Source organism: Clytia hemisphaerica, unplaced genomic scaffold (assembly GCF_902728285.1).
Source record: "Clytia hemisphaerica strain Z4C2 unplaced genomic scaffold, Clytia hemisphaerica genome assembly, whole genome shotgun sequence".
NCBI classification, from domain to species: domain Eukaryota; kingdom Metazoa; phylum Cnidaria; class Hydrozoa; order Leptothecata; family Clytiidae; genus Clytia; species Clytia hemisphaerica.
Window position 1 is genome coordinate 108,540 of NW_027103498.1, and position 22,252 is coordinate 130,791.

The window sequence follows — 22,252 nt, forward strand, 5'->3', positions numbered from 1 at the left end:
TAAATTGCTTTTTAATCGAATCCCTTAACCCTTTGAGTGCCAGGGTCCTTTTTTCTAAGTTTTTTTTTAAAAAATCGTTAGTTCAAACTTTAAGGGCTTATATCTCCTGATCTAGAAGGAATTAGAAGCTCGTATATAGCTCGTTGGATAGCTTAGAGTCTCTTCTTTCTTTTGGGCGCCTTCGGCGCCGCCCGATTTAGGAAGGGCGTGGTGGGCGGCGGCCAAGGGGGGGGGTAGGTTAGGGAATTAAAGCAGTCAGGCCCGCTGCGCGGACCTGACTGAACTGATGAAAAGGTGCCCAGTGGTAAAATTTCAAATCAATTCACTAGAAGACAGAATAAAGTAAAACAGGGCCAAATTTGGAGGTTCTTGGATCACTCGTTGACCAAAAATAGTCAAAAAACGGTCAGAATCTCAAAAAAGTGAATTTTTGTCAATTTTTTGCATTTTTTTGACTTTTTTGCATAAAATTTCGCTGGAAAGACTCACTTTTGAATTTTTTTTTGCTTGACCATAAAGGACAATCTAATTCCTACGAGTTCGACCAAAAATAACGATTTCTAACTCAAACTGGGCATTACAGGAGGGCTTCGCCCTCCTATATAGCCCATGTCGTATATATACGACATCGGCACTTAAAGGGTTAAGAGTAATTAAGAATTTAATTGCAAAAATGACGTTATGAACTTTAAAAAGATGTTAAAAATATGTTGCATCACCCTCTTTTACAAAAAGTGCTTAGTTTTAATGGGTAATTAATTTTTTTGTTTCAAAATTTCTTTACACTGTCCGCAAAGAATTGAACTATTTTAAATTTTGCGGAAATTTTTTCTAAAAAGATGTGTCAAAAGTTATGACTGTTTTTTTTAAGCAAAATCCAGATGAAAAATTGATGAAAAACCACTATTTTGAAGATTTCGAGACAAAGAAGTATTTACAAAAACTTTCCGCAAAATTTTTATTGTTCGGTAAAAGATACACCATCTACTGCGAAAAATTTTCAAAATGTTTTTTCTTCGCCGAATCTAAGCTCTTCAAAGTTGAAAATACTCTTCCTCGCAAAAGTCTTCATTTTCTTCTTCATCAAATTTTTTCAATGCAATTTTTGATTCAAGAATAGTTTGTCTAACAGAAAATGTACAACATGCCATAGTTTTGTTGGTTACATCAGTCAGAAAACACATTTTAAACACGGCAATTATGAAAAATTCACTATGGTCAGAGCCCTTAATAGAACCAAAAACCCACCACGCAAAAAGCATTCAAGATTTATTGGCGTTTTGGCGTGTTTCAGAATTCGAAATTTTGATTTAGCCTGAGATTTTGGTGGTCTATAAAATTTGACTTTTCTGAACCCTTCGCCTCTATTGGTCTAAAGATTTTCACAAATTAATTTGAATGAGTTGAATGCTAAATAGACCAACTCTAGCTCCTACACACCACTGTGTCAATAAACTCCTACCCCACTGGAAAATTTTATCATCGGTGGTAGAATTACATCCCCCTTCTCACAGACCCACTGGGAACCCTTCCCACTGGGAAAATTGGCTATAATATCGTCCCCAGTGGAAAATCATCCTCCAATTTTTGTCTCCACTGATAATAATCAAATAAACCAATCCTCGCTGCAAAATTTTATTCTATTTTTCCCATCCCCACTGAATTTCCTGACTTGAAAACAATACAGTGGAAATCCCCGGCCGTAAAAAATATGGGAGTATCAATCCCCATTGAGTTTCAGTCCGTTATTTTACCCCCACTGGCTGCAAATATCCTACCGGGTCTGCGAGAAAGGGTGTAATTACCGTAAAATTTCAGTCCCACCGTGAAATTGACTTTCATTTCATCCCCATTTGAAAATTGACGGAAATAAATTACATTCCTAAACTGGGTTTTTTCAGCCTGAAACAAAAAAACTTCTATCCAATTATGGATTTCTTTCGAGTAATTTTCATCCCCACTGGGAAAAAGTTGCACCGGGGCTGTGAGACAGAGGTGTCCCTACGTACGTAATTTTAGCTCTACCTTTGTGCTAGTTCCATGTGCCTTACGGTGGGGGACAAGGTCAAATATCAAAAGCCGTCTCCCAGGTTGATGTATTTCACAGACTAGCTATTTTAGTAGTTCGTTGTATTATATAACTTCAGATTTGAATTTCAATTTGTGCCAGAGAGAAGGAAGAAGCCTGCTTTCAAATTTCTTCTTTCTTCTCGCATACCCGGTAGGATTTTTTCCGCTATTGAGTATAAAAATAACGGATTGAAACATGATGGGTATAGATATTCCCATGTATTTTTTATGACTAGGGATTTGAATTCAATTGTTTTCGAGTCAAAAAATTCAGTGGGGATGGAAAAGATAGAATTTTTTTATTTGATTTATCTACAACGGAGACGAAGATTGGAGTATAATTTCCCACTGGGACGATACCTCGGCAAATTTTTCCTCATTTAGCAATTGTTCTTATAAGAAAACATCTAACATGGGGGGAAATGGGTGTGTCTTTTATATATGAGCAAAAATTTCCATTGTCTTTTATATACAATGAAACACGACGGGTGATAAAGAAGTTACACCCAAAATAGAAAATAGAGAGTTTAAAGTGAGATTAAAAAAAATAAAGGAGAAATTAAATCTTTATCTGACACAACAAAGTTTGATAAGATCTTAAAAACTGAGGGGAGGGTGCAAAATTTGTGAGGTGAAAAGAGTATTATGGGAGACAAATGATCTCCATTCGTTTAAAAGTTTTTCCAGTAATTCCAGGGTGGGGCCATGAATAATCAGAGTACTGAGATTAATCCGGGGGGGGGGCACTCAAGATAAACCACCTACAGTACGTGTGGTCCTTTTACCAAGCTTCCCAAAATGCAAAAGGGTCAAAATGAGCAAAGATGAGAAAAAGTGCAGTCTAAGGGTGTAAATTTTGGAAAACTTATCCATATTTTGCATCAAATTTTTCCAAAATTTTCAAGAAGAAAGAAAACTGATTAGAAAAAATTAAGTCTGTGGAGGAAGTCTGTATAGAGATATTTCAAACCCTATCACCAATATGATACAAGAGAGAATATATTAAAAATCAAATACGGAAAACTTTCATGACTAGAAGAAGTAATTTAAAGCAAAAACTCAGTAAAACTAGCAAGTAGTTTTCGCTAGGAATGCCCCGCAGAGCAGACTTTCTGGATCATGAATTCTGCAATGATTTTGTCGCCTGAAGTCGTAATAGCGTTAAATCTAACTAAAGTACTTTAAATTTTCAAATGTCGGAATAAGAGATTGATTAGATTTTTTTGTTTCCCCGATTAAACCCACGAAGGGACTTGAAATACGTCTTACATGGCTTTCTTATCTTACCCAGCACGCGAAAGTTCTGATGGGCTAGAGGGAAAACGAAATTATTTTTCTCCGCGCGTTAATAGAAAATACAGTAACTATATTAAAAGGAAAGCTTCAATTCAAAGATTTTCAACAAAAAACATGCAACAAATGCGCTATATTCTGCGTCTTTTTCTTCTCGATCGGGAAAAACAACAACAAGATTTTTCTGGCGAGTATCTCCGCTTCGTGGAGCCTCAAAAGCCCCTCCGAGGCAATCAGTCGACCAAGAGTTCCTTATATTCACAGGGAATGAGATTTTTTGAAGAATTTAGTAAGGTCATCCTATTCCGTTGTAAAAGTTTATCTGGAGTACTTACGAATGAGAAACCCTTCAGGCGTTTCATATGTATGAATTATATGCAATTTGATTTCGATTTTGATTTTTTATAATTTTCAGCTACGCGATTCTAGCGTGCTCCTGCTCACAGACCCTTTGGAACCCTCCCACTGGAAATGATTCAGTTTCAAGATAATGCATCCGTTCACTGGAAATTTTGGCCAAACATATCATGCTAGTGGAAAATTATACCCAATTTTGTCCCCGTTGAAATTAATCAAAATTAAAAAAATCCTCAGTGCAAATATTGTGCTGTTATTTTCTATGAAAATTGAATTGAAAACAATGGAATATTGAAATCTCCAGCCGTAAAATAAGATGGAAATATCCCTATCGAGTTTCATTCCGTTATTTTTACCTATACTGGCTGAAGAACTCCTACTGGGTCTGTGAGAAGGAGGTGTTTTGTAGTGGATGCGTGATTTATCAAGTGTGGAGAGAAATGGGTCACAATATAGTAGATTTTGCAGGCTATAGTTTTAGTTTTCATTTTCTATTTCATGCCAGTGTTTTTTGTATGAAAAAAATATTTGCGTGATGAAGGTCATCCAAAAGAGATATATTTCTGAAGTTAAAATAAGATAAACCCAAAAATGACCTCTTCTGAATAGAAAAGAACAACCGAGTCTCATTAAAATCAATTGGTTCTTATAAAAACAAAGAATGTAAAGATAACTCCAAAGAAAACGCTTTTCCACGCGATCTTAAGGGCCCTGACCATAGTGAATTTTTAATATTTCCCTCTTACAAAATATGAATTTCTGCCTGCCTGAAAACTTTGACATGCTATACATTTTCTGTTAGGCCATAACTATCTGTTAATCTGAAAATTTAAAAATCGCAATGAAAAAAATTTGATGAAGAAGAAAATGAAGACTTTTGCGAAGAAGAGTATTTCAACTTTGAAGAGCTTAGTTCGGCGAAGAAAAAACACTTTGAAAATATTTTTGCGGTATATGGTGTATCTTTTATCGAACTAAAATTAATTTTTCGGAAAATTTTTGTAAAAGCTTATTTGCTTCATTCAAAATCTTGAAAATAGTGCTTTCGACCAATTTTCCATCCTAATTTTTCATAGAAAAACACTCATAACTTTTGATGCATTAATTTAGAAAATTTTTCCGAAAATTTTAAAACAGTTCCATTCTTTGCGGACAGTTTGAAAAAACTGAAACGAAATTTCAGATGGCTAATTTGAGTGGTATTATCGCTTACAATGGAGTTTTCCCATACAGGGCTTTTCCAGAAAAAAATTTGAATATGGGGGGGGGGGGGGGTGGAGGATATAGTAATTTTCAGTGATTTACCCCCCGGACAAAGTGACTTTTGGCCCCCTGGAAAAGCATCAGTTGACCCCCTGGACAACCCAAATAACCGCCGGACAGAGCAAATTTACCCCCTGGACAAGGCAAATGATTTTTGGATACCCCCTGGACAATATATCCTCCACCCCCCACGTGCGGACATTTTCTGGAAGAGCCTAATTCAGTGTTATGTATACGATTACTCCAGTTCTTAGCATCCAGTAAGAGCCATTCAAGACCTTATCTTTGGTTCCTGTTAATAATGTTCAAGTTTCAAAAGCAGAAACAGGCAAGACATTTGATTGCCAGGCATAAATTTTTCTGACAATGATAATATTACAAGTAAATGTGAACAATCTCGATTTTTTCTTCATTGAAAAACGGACTAATATTGTTTGAATACGTGTTCTTTAATGAGCATAAGGTAAGCATATCCAGGGGCCCAAATCTTACCAAAAATTAAACAGTGCTTAAGTATATGAGAAAACCTCAGTTTATTACAAAATAATGAAAGGGAGGCAAAAAATGCACCAACAGAAAAATATTAGTATACCACACAACAATTGTTTTTCTGGAACTAATAACCATACTTAGAAAATTATATTAGAAGAAAACTAAAAATACTTAAAAAATTTCTTTCAAAAATTACAAAGAAAATTATTGTGTAAGTTAGATTGAAATCAAGATATATGATACATAATTACTTATTTCATACTGTCCATAACCATTGACAAAGTTGAATTTTCTTCCTCTTTAAATATTTAAGGTTTGATCCATGACATAGGCATAGGCCCGGAGCTACCAAGACCAAAATTCATTTCGCAAACCTCCTTAGCAGATTTTCCTAACAATCCTCGTTCTCTGGTGTGTGCACAATCTGAATCTTTTTGACAAAAAAAGAATTGGTCACGTCTGGATGTGTCTGCTAATCTACACCATGTCTTCGAGTTTGAGTAACATTGACGCCAGCAAGTTCCCTTAAGTTACAAAAATTATACGGGAATTATATGGATGCTTAAAACTTCGTGAAAAAATTGTTACTTTAATGTATGCGAGTACTTTACAGTAGTTTTGCCATAAGATCGAATTTTGGCTTCTTACATCGTTTAAACTGTTATTGCCACTCACGAAGTGTTTCTTAAGACATCATGAGGAAAACTAGAGTTTAGGCTCATAATATAATATATTGCTTTCCCTTTTCTTCCGTGCGATCTTGCGAAATGACGGGCGAAAATTAATATGGGAAATCCCGGGGAGAGGGGTGCTTTGAAAAACAAGAATAGTTTTTCAGGCACAGTTAACGTAAATGTACATAGGATCGTGTGTGCATGTGCAAGACATTTTTAAAAATGAATGAAAAAAATAACCTGGGATGGAACTGAGCCTTACCTGGACTTCCATAAGGTAATTAAAAAATTTGGGCCTGACATGAAGCGGAGGGCGCAAATGGCATACTATTGTTATAGTAGAAGTAGTTTTCTTTTTGAATAATACAGTATACGGCCCCCAAAACGGAGACGGCCCCCAAAACGGAGGTTTTCATTAAAATGAAGATTCTGACTTGTAGATTTATCAGAATTAAACGATTTTTGTTTATTTTGAAAGAATGATGGTTATACTTAAAAATGAGCATGTTTTTGCTGGTTTGAGAGAGATTCAAAATAACATATTTGCGTTTAAAGGAAATATTTTAACACCAAAATTAGATAAAAACTGCATATAACTCACTCTAGCTCCTTGGATATTAAAAATAAGTTATTAAAACGAGGTATAGGAAACTTTCTACACCTAATACCGTTCAGGAAATGCAAATACATCTGTGACTTTAGAGGCTGGGTAAAAGATAGAGCGTCTTGAAGGTCAACCAGTATTTTGGAGCCCTAGAATCAGCATTGACAAAACCGAAAAGTCTAAATATGAGAAAAAGCAAAAAATCTTGGAATTGTATTCCTATCACCTTGAGTTAATAGTTTATAACAAAAAATTAACATTATATATAAAATTTTTCGCTGAATCAGCAAAAACGGCTGTCATTTTTTTGCAAAATATAGGAGAAAAATATCTTTAAAGCTTATAATATTTTCAGTTTCAGTTAAACTTTTTTAATAAAATTTTCACAGCTTATTCCATACACGAATGGAACTATTTTCAAAAGTGATTTGTTTTCAAAAACATGATTAAGACGTTGTTAAATCAAAATTGTCATTTTGAAAATTTCTAAATTTTCAGTTTGGACTTTGCAATATCGAAAATCTTGAAATATTTCATAAAAATCATAAATTTTACATCCATCGGGCCGTAAAATTTAAGGGAAAACACAAATATGTTCATAGTTTTTCCCCCTATTACCACTGGGCTTAATGATTTGATTTCAACTTAACGGTTATCTGATCTTGCCTAAAATCGTGCTTATGTAAATCTCGGGTTCACCTTATCGCTCCATCCATTAATAAAAGTAACGAAGTTTGTGGCCACTGAAAATTAATTTTTCTTTTAATAAGATCCTAATGATAAAATTTGATAAAATTCTTATAGACCCACAATTTTTTGATTTTTATTTGTGATAACGGACATGTAACGGACATGATAACGTTGAGTCAGAGGTATTTTTTAGCGAACGTTTCTAAAGAATCAAATTGTATAAGAAGATATTTTAATCTCACAGTACCAAGGTATTTTTGATTTAATTTAAACTAACAGTACCCTGCTTCATTGACTAAATTGTCACACATTGGAGCTTTTTACCAGTACTATATTCTTAGCAAACAAGACATAACTCCCGGTTGACCCAAAAAAGTATAAGGGTTTGATAGCTGGCCGCTGTGTCTGAAATAATGGTAATTTTTACTAAATTCTTTTTTTATTGAAAAGAGCAAAGATAAACTTAAAATTTGGTATATAACTTTTAAATTTGATTCAGTAGATCTCAAATTAAGCTTTAGAAGTCAAAATTCACTTTTTAAAAAGTCCAAAAATAAGTCAAAAAGGGGTATTACTTGAGAACCACTGAACCGAATTAAAAGAAACAAGACGACTTGTAAAGTCGAAAATTTCGCACACTACTTGAACATCAACGACGAAGACGCGTGAAACGTGACTCCTGCAGCATTATGCATTTTGAATGAAGCGTTACAGAAAATATAGGGAATGTATTGTACACACAGGTCATAGATAGTTTTTTTTCCTTTCCTTCCCTTCTCCTGCATTGTTTTAATATTCAACCAAGCTAGCTCTTTTTATATGGTTGTCAAAACACTTTAGCCCGAGAAGTAATGAAAAACTATATTAGTTTTACCAGCTTCGTTTTGTGTTTGAATGCAATGAATTTTAAATTCTTTACTAGTTATTATTTCTATTTCTACAATATAATCTGTGACATTGGTTCGAGCATTCCTTGAGGAAAGTATTTTGGCTAAAGCTGAAACTTTTTGGCTCGACCTACACTTTATCCGCCATGTCCAAAATGAAAAGTGCTTATAAAAAATACCAAAATCCCCGATATTAGAAATATTTTTATTTCACTCTCGATATCAACCACGGCTGCCATTTTTTGTTTGTACTTCTAGCTTTGTGCGCATAGAATAATCAAGCGCTCCGATTGGCTCAGAACTAAAACAATCGATCGGGCGCAGATATTTCAATAGAACAAAAGGCTTCCAAGCCTATATTTCTATAGCTGAATAGCGCAATTCTTATCCTCCTTTCCCAAATCTCTGGGTAAATATACAAAAACAAGAAGTTACAGGACTTTTTAGAAATGGGATTATTAATCATTTTTCAAAATCAGGGACCTTCGAGCCGCCATGACAGTTGTCCTTTGCGGACAAAGCTAGAACATCGATTGTTTTCTAAAACAATGGAAAGAAAATAGTTCGCTCTCCACCGTTTTATTTGATGTTTATCCAGAGTTCTATGATAAATCCATGATAGCTAACCTGAGATCAGATTGTGAATGTTTTCTGCACACCACGCTGAAGCTCTAAAGGGATGTGTGAATAAACAAACAATCTGACGAATATGCAATCTCAAAATCGTAAGGACCGCGTTCGGCTAAAAGGACTGGGAATGACAACAAAAGTTGCGCGATTGTGTTTATGAATAGGGCGCCGTATCAGTTTTTATTTTTCCAGCGCACAACAAGATTCTTGTTGTAGAATTTTCCGCGGGGGGACTATTTTCCTCAGATGTATAATTTTCAAGCGCCTTTAGAGGTTTACCGTGCGCGTAAGAAAATTATGAACATCTGTTATCAGGTTAATGATAGCACGAAGTAGATAGGGAAAGCCACATGTCATCATTCGTGACAAATGTAACATTACTTGAATACGTGTATTAGTGAAGTATTTTTCGAAGTGTTTTTCAGTCCACCATAGATAGTATACTTCCCCATTTGAGCTTTAAATAACTTCTCTTTAAAACAGGTTGATGATTATAAATATCTCGGTGCGTGCATTCTTGAACAATGAACAAGAGCGTTGTCAACAAGATCTTGACAACACATTTTATAATGCTTTTATTGTTATCATATAAACATCGCCTAATCTTAAGGTGTTCAATTTTATTGTTCTTTGACGCTGAAACATATTCTATCGAACACGATTGGCCATTATTAACCTTCACTATTTTGTTATGCTAATGAAGTCTATTGTTATGCCACTTGCAAATTATATGGCTATAAATTCTGGAACTCAGATTATTTTAATCATCTTATCTTGATCATTCTTGATATTCTTACAAGACTTAGAAGACGCTTCATTTGGAATCAGAATCAAATCGGTAAGCAGTTTTTCATTCATATCTCGCGCAGTCTATTTGCCCTAACACACCCCTGTCTCAATCGCCCGGCGATCGAGATGATAATACTAATAAAAGTATCTAATTGTGAGATAATTTTGAAGACTCTATTGTAATACAGTTTGAGCCAAAGAGTGAAAAGGAACTATGTTTTAAATTCATCACCTTCAACAATGAATGTATTTTTTTAGCATTTTTACACTTTCAGTATCACTATGAAGTCCATTATGATTTTTGCTGCCATCTTGGCTTTATGTTTGGTTGTCAATGGAAACCCAATGAAAGAACGATTCAACCGTCAGCCGACGGAGTTCATGGAAGAAGTCTATCAAGATGGAGCTATTGCAAAACGGGCTGACAGAACTGACAATCAACTGTTGAAAAGTATCTGGTATGTATATGTATCATTAATTTTATAAGATACTGTGCCTGTAATAAAAATTAAGGAAGTTAAGCATATTAAGTCTAGTAAGTAAGTCTGCGATCACAGTAGGAGTCGAACTGAAGCGCCACTCTTTCTCCCTGGATTGTTCAACTTACCCTTGACCCTTCTCTTAATTGCTGAGCATCAAGCAGAGAGGCATTAAGTTCCATTTTGGGAATCTTTGGTATAACCCAGCAGGGGGTTGAACCCACAATCTTGCGAACTAAAGCCGGATGCTCTACCACTGCACTACGGTCGTCGCTAATATTACTGCACTAACAGTCGCCAATATTAAGTCTAAATCGTCAGTGTCAAAACCAGTTCGAATTCCCTTCCCGATTTTCGTTAAGTTGATACCATTGAGGAGCTTAAGGGCTCTGTTCATTGAGTTCAAAGCCCCGAAGGGGCTAGAGGAGAATCTCTTGGATGGGAAATGAAGCCACGTATTTCCCATCGATTTTTCACACAATCGTCGGATTGGGAAAAAGTCTATCGCTAGATTTCAAAAAATGTAGTACTCGATAACAAAAAACCGCTAGAAACTATCTATCATCATGATTGCGGCGCTTTCTGGACGTGAAATTAGTGGCTTCACTTTTCCTTACCTGGGAAAGGTTAATGATTCTGCTCTAGCCCCTCGGGCTTTAAACTCAATGGCTTTGTCCATAGTGAATTTTTCATATTTGCCATGTACAAAATATAAATTTCTGCTGGACGTAGCCAACAAAAATATGGCATGTTATACATTTTCTGTTAAGCCGACTCTTCTTGAATCAGAAAATTTAAAAATCGCAATGAAAAGAATCGACGAAAAAGAAAATGAAGACTTTTTCGAGTAAGAGTTTTTCAACTTTGAGGACGTTATTCTCGGTAAAGATGAAACATTTCGAAAAACGTTTTGCATTTTATGGTGTATTTTTAGCCGAACTAAAAATAGATTTGCAGAAAATTGTTGTAAAAGTTTCTTTGATTCAAAATCATCAAAATGGTGGTTTTTTCCCATTTTTCTCATCGAAGTTTCTCAGACAAAAACTGTCATAAATTGTGATACGCGCTTTTTTATAAGAATATACTAATGAAATTGGCCAAAAAATTAAGAATGTCCTAAGAATATTGCCGTCATGAAATTTGCTTTGCTAACCATAAATTTCTATTTTGATGTTTTTTGTTAGCCTAAATCTCTTAATTGCCACTAAAGTTTCAAGGATTTTAGGATTTTGGCATCTTAAAATAGTATTATTTCTTGAAATTGCAATAAATCATCTTTGGTAATATATTATTGAAGGTATGGCTTGTAAGTTGACTAAGAATACCTTAAGATGATTTTAAGATAATTTTTCCGAAAAAGTTAAGAATATTAATGATGAAATGGAAAAACACCATTCTTATAAAAAGTGTGTACATCAATTTCGAAAAATTTTGTGACGCCATCCAAAAATGGATGACGTCATCCCATAATTTCTACCTGCCGGAAAATTTGGTGAGACGTATGGTCTACAAAACATGATCTCAGAATCGAATGGTTGAGATATTTAGGTTCTGTTTTCAGAAGAAGTTAATGAGCTACTCTTCCAAATAAATTCCGGGTTTTTATTTTGAAAAAAGATTTTATTTTTAAAATCAAAGCTGACCATGAGCAAAATTTCCAAAAATTGATGACGTCATAGATGATGACGTCATCATTGACACCTAACATCTGTCAAAAATTGAGTCTAATTGGGTAAGTAGTTCAAAAGTTATGAGCATTTAAAGTCTTTGAGTTTTAAGGGATTTTAGCTCCCTATAAGAATATGAACTTGAAGTTTTCCATAGGGCAAGGCTAATTTCATTAGTTGTTTTTACGGTCCTGCCTTAAAATCTAAAAAACTAATCAAAATTAAATAAATTTTGGTAATCTATAATTTGGTAATCATTATTTTTACTGGTTGCCGACTGTCTACTATTTCAAAATTATGGTAGATTTTCCAAGCTCCCGAGAATTTTACATCCAATTTTTTTCATTTCTTTATTATTTACCAATTCACTCTTTGTGTGTCTTCTTCTTAATAATAATTTGCATTTTTGTCAGAATTTGCTAATTTTTCTGCCATTTTACTTTTTCATTTTTATTCGTTTTTTTTCAGTTACTACCAATGCTTAGAAACCAATAAAGTTGCCGGAACGTAAGTCAATTCTTTTTCAAATTATTATAACTTAAAAAGGAAGAATTTCGAAATGCAAATGCCGTTTTCATCAGTTCACGTAAAGAAAGCATAACTACTCTAACTTCCCCGTGACCAATGATACACACATTCTGCAATATATTGAGTCATTACGTTTTTCTCAGTATGTTTCTTTTTCAAGAAATATGAGTGGTATGGTATATGATATCTATCATATGTGGCATATCTAAGGAATTATAGAAGGAATTTGAAGCTGATTCATAATACTTATCATTTTAATCGATCTTCCTTAATAAAAAAATGCATTCGCTTTTTATACTAAAGGATGCTCATAGCTTCCCTTTAAGACAAATCGGTGCTCAATTTTTATCAAGGACGATTAATTTATCATGATAATTCAATTTGGACTTCTCTCAGGTCCCGAATAGTAGGGGCGCGTTTAAATAAAAAGGGGGTCCGAAATTTTCAAATATAGTAAACGGGGGGGGGGGGGGGGGGTCGAAAAGATTTTTTGTTTGGTTCGGATGATCATGCTTTTTACTGTTAAGGAGATTTTTCTTTGGATAGTGAGCTAAATATTTGGGAATTTTCTTCAAAGACATCAAAAAAGAACAAAAAGCCCCAATGCAAAAAAAGTTCGTGCCTTTTGAAAATGGTTCGTGCCTTTGAAAAAAAGTTCGTGCCTTTGAAAGAAATTCTTTCGAAGTTCGTGCCTTTTAAAAAAGTTCGTGCCTTTTGAAAAAAAGTTCATGCCTTTGAAAAAAAAATTCGATTCGTGCCTTTGACAAAATTGTGCCTTTCGAAAAAAAGTTCGTGCTTGAAAGCAAAAAATTCTTCGGAAAATTAAAATAGTTCTTCATAGAAAATAGTAACAAACAAAATAAGGGGTTAAAAAACTTAGGAAATTTTTTACGGTTCGGGAGAGACAATTAACTGCGGCGCTACTAGACTTTATCGATTACGAACGCTACTTTCTTTTTATTTTCTGCTCATTCTTATATTTGGTGTCATTAGTTTTTCGACCAACTCGCTACTAGAGTACACGGTTTTCTACGAAAATATTCTTTTTTTTTAGAGTACATCTTTATTAAGGCTGCTTGACCATAAGACTCTTATCTATTCTTTGAACTACGAAACAAGCTTTTAACTCCTTCTAGCTGTAGAAATATAACTGATGTTTAAAGTTTTGAAATTTTATTGCTTGTCTTTTACAGGACATATGTTTGTGACAGCAACTGCGGCTACTAATACACTGGTCCAGAAAATCGAATGAAGATCATCTTTTTTATATTCTGGAAATTATATCATTATAGTAGATTTAGAAATGTCTCAGTTTTTATTGTTTAAAATAAATGTAAAAATTTTCAATTCTTTGTGAACGTTTTTTCTAAACAATAAAAATACCGTTTTGAATTCATACTAAATATAATTAAAATTCTTTCAGAAATATTCCAATCCGTTACCGCGATATCGCTGTTGCAAATTTTGTCTTATTTTTAGTCATTTTTGATAGACCATAAAATGGAAAAGCTACATAGGCAACCCCTAGTTGGAAGATGCTCTGATTTCTTAAATTTTCGTGAAAATACGCGATATAAGTTCTACCATGACATTGAAGTTGGAGTCGTAAAAAAGTTTCTGTGTCTAGATGGCCTGGAATCGTAATTTATTGGTACTTTGGTCATTTGATAGCATAGGTGCGTAATACCCAATCGGTACTTAACGCGAAAACAACGTCCATTTAATGTCTATGACATCCAAATAACGTAATTGAACTTAGAAATACTGATGTGCGCTAGATGGATACCACTTTTCATTACTGACCTTGTGCTTCTATAAATCTGATTTTCAAACCTTCAAGATACTGTTTCAATGCATCTGTATCTAACTGTGAATGTTTGGCAGCTTGCTTTAACGTGCATCCTAAATGTATATTTGCTTTTTGTGAATTGCTTTCTTCCGAGGGGTAAATCACTTCGAAAAAAGCGTACGAAATGATTTTTGATTTTTGAATATTTTGTGATTTTTTGATTTTTTCTGTGATTTTTTGATTTTTTGTGATTTTTTTTGTGATTTTTTTTTTTTTTTTGATTTTTTTTTTTTTTTTTTCATTTTTCTGCGATTTTTTGTGATTTTTGATTTTTTGATTTTTTATTGTTTTGTTTTGATTTTTTTTGTGATTTTTTTTTTTTGTGATTTTTTTTTTTTGTGATTTTTTTGATTTTTTTTTTGTGCTTTTTTTGATTTTTTTGTGCATTTTTTTGTGATTTTTTTTTATTTTTTTTGTGCTTTTTTGTTTTTTTTGTTTTTTTTTTTTTGATTTTTTTGTGATTTTTCTAAGAAGTGTACGAGATTTTTTCGAGTAATTTACCCCTCGCTTTCTTCTGCGGTTCTCTAAAAATAATAAAGATTATAAAAGAAAGTTTGAAAGAATTTTCAAGCGCTATCATTTCAGCACTTTCTTGATTTAATACATAAAAAAATACCGGTAGACGAAAGCGTCATTCAAAAATGAACGAAATCTAGCTGGGCGGTACTGATAGAGTTTAGAGTATTTTTTAACTACTATGCCTTTTTTATAAGAATAGCTTCTATAAGAATATCAGGTAGAAAACTGGCCAAATCACAAGAATACCCTAAGAACACGTCTAGGGGAGTTTCGCATATTTTGATAATAATACAGTCATTTTTTCATTTGGTTGACGAAAGTTGAAACTTTAAAGGTAAAAAATGTAGACTTTTGGCTCTCAATTAGGACTAAAAAGTCTCAACACGGTCATTTTTCTTATTTCATAAAGGTTAAGCGTAAAACGTAAGAATACATTAGAATATTTCACCCTCAATTTGGGCAATTTCTTAACCCTTAACTTCGCCCAGCAAAAAAAAGATGTAAACGCGTGAAGGGTTAACCCTAACTTGACCCTCAGCCGAAGTACACTATTCTTATAAAAAAGCGTGTACTGGGAGTATAGGTGAAACATTTGACGATATTTAAAGTCTCCAGGCTACCCCATGAAGTCCCTCGAACTCCCAATGGACCGACAGAAAAGTTCGAGATATCGAGATAATCAAGTAAGATCAATGTTGGAGGTCTTTATTGGACCGTAAAAGAGGATAAATTAATCAAAATTACCTGTAGAGGAGCAGTCTCCTTCTCAGTAGCAAGCACACGTGCAGCGTCGATAATTTCCTCAGGTAAGTTCGAGAATTCGGCCAGCTGAATTCGTATTGGCGTGAAAGGAATATACAATGTGTCCATAAAAAACGGAATAGAAATTGATGTATAAAAATTCCCATAAATTATCCATATATCATTTTCCATTAATTAATAAATTAGGAATTGTGAATTAAAAAAAATGGAAAATGAGTTATGAGAATGTTTATAATTATATCAATTTCTCTTCCGTTCTTATCGGATACACTGTAATGGTAAATATAATTAACACGAGTGGTTTAAATGATAAGTTAAATAGTAAAAAGAACATATACGTAGGCTAAATACCATAATGCATTTCATCGGTTTTTCCTTTGGTAATGGTATGTGTGTAAGGTAACTTTTCTTGCTTTTTATGTTCGTTGTATGAATGCTGAAAATACATAACATTAGAACTTGTAAAAATCACAAGGTATAATTATGAAGAGTACAATACTCCTTCTTTAAACTCGATCACAAATATGATACGAATATTAACGGAGCGTTAGAGTAGCAGAGAGACAAAGTTTCGTGAGCTGAAAGGAGAAGAAATTGTGTTCGAGTTATGGAGAGGTTCGATTTATAGAGAGTTCGCTGTAGCTAACGCAGAAAGAGTATTTATTTGAAGAGTGTTAATAAAGAACATTTTTTTTAAATCAATGAAAAAATGAGCTGGAATTGAGCCTTACCTGAACTACCATATGGTAACTAAAAAAAATTGAAAGAAAAATGGTTAAATTTCAGTATTTATAATTGTCAAATTCGTAGCACAAACATTGATCAATATAAAAAACCCCGGCAGGGATCTTTTCATTCAGTTTTAAAAAACGGACCCTACGCGGGACTTTTTCTACGATTTATTTGCAAAAATTCGAGAAATCATTGATCTTGAATGGGAATTTTCTCAAACTTTTGTACTTTTCTAAAACTTCTCAAAGGGGCAAGTTAACCTTTGTAAACTGCAAGATAAAGTAACAAAACATAGGAAAGAAATATCTTTACTTTTCCACCCTCAATTTGGGCAATTTCTTACCCTTAACTTCGCCCAGCAAAAAAAGATGTAAACGCGTGAAGGGTTAACCCTAACTTGACCCTCACCGAAGTACACTATTCTTATAAAAAAGCGTGTTACTGGGAGTAATAGGTGAAACATTTGACGATATTTAAAGTCTCCAGGCTACCCCATGAAGTCCCTCGAACTCCCAATGGACCGACAGAAAAGTTCGAGATATCGAGATAATCAAGTAAGATCAATGTTGGAGGTCTTTATTGGACCGTAAAAGAGGATAAATTAATCAAAATTACCTGTAGAGGAGCAGTCTCCTTCTCAGTAGCAAGCACACGTGCAGCGTCGATAATTTCCTCAGGTAAGTTCGAGAATCGGCCAGCTGAATTCGTATTGGCGTGAAAGGAATATACAATGTGTCCATAAAAACGGAATAGAAATTGATGTATAAAAATTCCCATAATTATCCATATATCATTTTCCATTAATATAATAATTAGGAATTGTGAATTAAAAAATGGAAATGAGTTATGAGAATGTTTATAATTATATCAATTTCTCTTCCGTTCTTATCGGATACACTGTAATGGTAAATATAATTAACACGAGTGGTTTAAATGATAAGTTAAATAGTAAAAAGAACATATACGTAGGCTAAATACCATAATGCATTTCATCGGTTTTTCCTTTGGTAATGGTATGTGTGTAAGGTAACTTTTCTTGCTTTTTATGTTCGTTGTATGAATGCTGAAAATACATAACATTAGAACTTGTAAAAATCACAAGGTATAATTAGGAAGAGTACAATACCCTTCTTTAAACTCGATCACAAATATGATACGAATAACGGAGCGTTAGAGTAGCAGAGAGACAAGTTTCGTGAGCTGAAAGGAGAGAAATTGTGTTCGAGTTATGGAGAGGTTCGATTTATAGAGAGTTCGCTGTAGCTAACGCAGAAAGAGTATTTATTTGAAGAGTTTAATAAGAACATTTTTTTTAAATCAATGAAAAAATGAGCTGGAATTGAGCCTTACCTGAACTACCATATGGTAACTAAAAAAATTGAAAGAAAAATGGTTAAATTCAGTATTTATAATTGTTAAATTCGTAGCACAAACATTGATCAATATAAAAAACCCCGGCAGGGATCTTTTCATTCAGTTTTAAAAACGGACCCTACGCGGGACTTTTTTCTACGATTTATTGCAAAATTTCGAGAAATCATTGATCTTGAATGGGAATTTCTCTCAAACTTTTGTACTTTTCTAAAACTTCTCAAAGGGGCAAGTTAACCTTTGTAAACTGCAAGATAAAGTAACAAAACATAGGAAAGAAATATCTTTACTTTTCCACATTATGATAGACGGTACATTCGCTGGAGTTAGGTATTCGGTATTCGGGATTCGGGATTCGCATTCGGGATTCGAAAAAGCGCAATAAAAACTTAACGAAAAAAGATATTAACTTGAAATAAAAAACGGATGCAAGCACACATGCTAAGGAATAAATCCCAACAAAAAAAATTCAGAATATGAGCTCAGTTGTCACGTGACTATGGGAAATTCCCCTATTCGGGATTCAAATCATGTCAGGGAGCTTTCTTCAAAAGCTCGCCAGTCGTCAGTAAATAGTTGAATTGACTTCAAATAAAAAACGGATGCAAGATAACATGTCAAGAAAGATATTCCAAAAAAAAAAATTCAGAATATGAGCTTAGTTGTCACGTGGCTACGGGAAATTCCCCTATTCGGGATTCAAATTGTTTCAGGGACCTTTTTCAAAAGCTTACCAGTCATCAGGAAATGGTTGGATTGACTTCAAATAAAAAACGGATGCAAGTTCACATGTCAAAAAAAACATTCCAAAAAAAACAATTCAGAATATGAGTTTAGTTGTCACGTGACTATGGGAAATTCCCCTATTTGGGAGTTATTTCGATTTAGAGACCATTTTTAAAAAGCTTACCAGTCATCAGGAAATGGTCGGATTGACTTCAAATAACAAACGGATGCAAATTCACATATTTGGGAAAATACTCCAAAAAAAATAATTCGGAATATGAGCTTAGTTGTCACGTGACTATGGGAAATTCCCCTTTTTGGGAGTTATTTCAGTTTAGGGACCTTTTTTGAAAAGCTCATAAAAACTCAAGGAGGAAGGCTATTGACTTCAAATAACAAACGGATGCAAGTTCACATATCTGGGAAAATATTCCAAAAAAAAATATTCAGAACATGAGCTTAGTCGTCACGTGACTATGGGAAATTCCCCTTTTCAAGAGTTCAATTATTTTAGGGACCTTTCTTAAAAATGATTTGATTGACTTCAAATAACAAACGGATGCAAGTTCGCATGCTAAAGAACAAATTCCAAAAAAAAAAATTCAGAATATGAGCTTAGTTGTCACGTGACTACGGGAAATTCCCCTATTCGGGATTCAAATTATTTCAGGGACCTTTTTCAAAAGCTTACCAGTCATCAGGAAATGGTTGGATTGACTTCAAATAAAAAACGGATGCAAGTTCACATGTCAAGGAGAACATTCCGAAAAAAACAATTCAGAATATGAGTTTAGTTGTCACGTGACTATGGGAAATTCCCCTTTTTGGGAGTTATTTCAGTTTAGGGACCTTTTTTGAAAAGCTCATAAAACTCAAGGAAGAAGGTATTGACTTTAAATAACAAACGGATGCAAGTTCACATATGTGGGAAAATATTCCAAAAAAAATTATTCAGAATGTGAGCTTAGTTGTCACGTGACTATGGGAAATTCCCCTTTTTGGGAGTTATTTCAGTTTTAAGGACCTTTTTTGAAAAGCTCATAAAAACTCAAGGAAGAAAGGTATTGACTTCAAATAACAAACGGATGCAAGTTCACATATGTGGGAAAATATTCCAAAATGAATTATTCAGAATGTGAGCTTAGTTGTCACGTGACTATGGGAAATTCCCCTTTTTGGGAGTTATTTCAGTTTTAGGGACCTTTTTTGAAAAGCTCATAAAAACTAAAGCAAGAAAGCTATTGACTTCAAATAACAAACGGATGCAAGTTCACATATCTGGGAAAATATTCAAAAAAGAATAATTCAGAATATGAGCTTAGTTGTCACGTGACTATGGGAAATTCCCCTTTTTGGGAGTTATTTCAGTTTTAGGGACCTTTTTTGAAAAGCTCATAAAAACTAAAGCAAGAAAGCTATTGACTTCAAATAACAAACGGATGCAAGTTCACATATCCGGAAAAATATTCCAAAAAAAATTATTCAGAACATGAGCTTAGTTGTCACGTGACTATGGGAAATTCCCCTTTTGGGAGTTATTTCAGTTAGGGACCCTTTTTTGAAAAGCTCATAGAAACTAAAGTAAGAAAGGTATCGACATCAAATAACAAACGGATGCAAGTTCACATATCTGGGAAAATATTCCAAAAAAAATAATTCAGAATATGAGCTTAGTTGTCACGTGACTATGGGAACTTCCCCTTTTTGGGAGTTATTTCAGTTTAGGGACCTTTTTTGAAAAGCTCATAAAAACTAAAGTAAGAAAGGTATCGACATCAAATAACAAACGGATGCAAGTTCATATATCTGGGAAAATATTCCAAAAAAAATTATTCAGAATATGAGCTTAGTTGTCACGTGACTATGGGAAATTCCCCTTTTTGGGAGTTATTTCAGTTTAGGGACCTTTTTTGAAAAGCTCATAGAAACTAAAGTAAGAAAGGTATCGACATCAAATAACAAACGGATGCAAGTTCACATATGTGGGAAAATATTCCAAAAAAAATTATTCAGAATATGAGCTTAGTTGTTACGTGACTATGGGAAATTCCCCTTTTTGGGAGTTATTTCAGTTTAGGGACCTTTTTTGAATAGCTCATAAAAACTAAAGTAAGAAAGGTATCGACATCAAATAACAAACGGATGCAAGTTCACATATCTGGGAAAATATTCCAAAAACAATAATCAGCTCAGTTTATCACTAGAATTGACTGACGCTTAAAAGTGCCCCTTGCATTCTTTTAGATTAATACTTATAGAAACATTAATGATTTTTCAAGGTAAAGAAAAGGAATTCATAGCATAAAACTACTGTATATGTTTTATTTTTGTTTTTATTTTCCAATTGTTTATTCTTAAGGGAAAGGTTTTCAGGGTTTTCAATCATTTAAATCATCGTTTATACTGGAATTTCAAAGAATTCTGTTTGATAGAAATCCAAAAAAGTGAAACAACCGAACAAATGAAGTACGTTTATGAATCATGTATATTTATCACCTATTCATAAAAGGTGTATTCAGAACACAAGGCATGAAATATTCACAGCATGAAAATATAAACGACTGGAAGTTCATCTGCTTTGTTTCTTTTAAGCGAACTTGTACATTTTAAATAACTTTAATGATTTGATACGATTTTTTTTATGGTTAGAAAATAATAGTGCGTTGAAGTTGAAAGTTAGTCCAATAACACTATCAAAGTTTGAAACCGCTACTTTCTAAAACTATTCGATACACCCCCGTGTCACAGACCCAGTGGGACCCCCTCCCAACTGGAAAAATCGGCCGAAAATTTGTCCTCGGTGAGAAAAATACCCTGAAATTTCATCCTCATTGAAAATCTACACTGAAATCTCATCCCCACTGGGAAAAGCATTAATTATGGGAATCCTCACTGGATTTTGGAGCTGTAAACAATAAAATTTGAAATCCCCACCCATTAAAGCATTAAAATTTTTCATCCCTATTGGCATTTGGCTCCTTCAATCTATCCCCACTGGGTAATAAAAAGTTCTCACCGGGTCACTGAGACAGGGGTGTATTCGATACTTCCAGGTTAAACTTTTAAGATATTTGATGGAAGTTTGATAAACTGACGCGGACAATTTTGTCTCTAGTTTCTATATATTGATATATATATTTATTGCCGACCCAAAAAAATATGAGCGTTTTGATTGGTCGAGAGCATCGAGATATTTGCGATATTTCATATTTCTCTAGTCTGGAAATATGACCGCGTTGACTTTTGGGGGACTGGGTAAGCGGCGGGAGAAAAATCAAAACAAAACAACCGAAAAGAACTGACTTTCGGAGAAACTGATTTGGGAGTCAAAGGGAAAACGCAACAAAAATATTTTCAGATTAACTTTTACTTTGGAGTTCTTCCATAAAAGACACTAAAATCAAATCTGATGAACTAAGAAATTATAAAACTACTTGAGACCACCCAAATATTTTCAGCTTTTGGTATAAAATTCGTCCGTGATAACCAAACAGTTTTTTATCAATACATACAAAAAAACTTGAGATTCTTGAATGTTTGCCAATAAGATTTCTCATAACATAGCAAGGGAACTGAAATGTCTTGTATTAAACCAAGTGACGAGTGATTTTTATAAAGGTTCTCTCCTAATTCAGCTAATTCTCGTTCTCGACGAGGTACGACCTTGAATTTTCAACTCAACAATCGTTACAACTTCCTTCTAAAATTCGAAACATTTAAAGCTTGACGATAATCAAGAAAGTATCCAAATTGTTTTGCTCTTGAAAAAATGTTGTTCTTTAACCATTACATACATTTCCATCATGGAACTCCTTTCATCCTCTGCTGCTATTCTTTTCCATGCATCGAAACAAAAACATGGGAAACGAC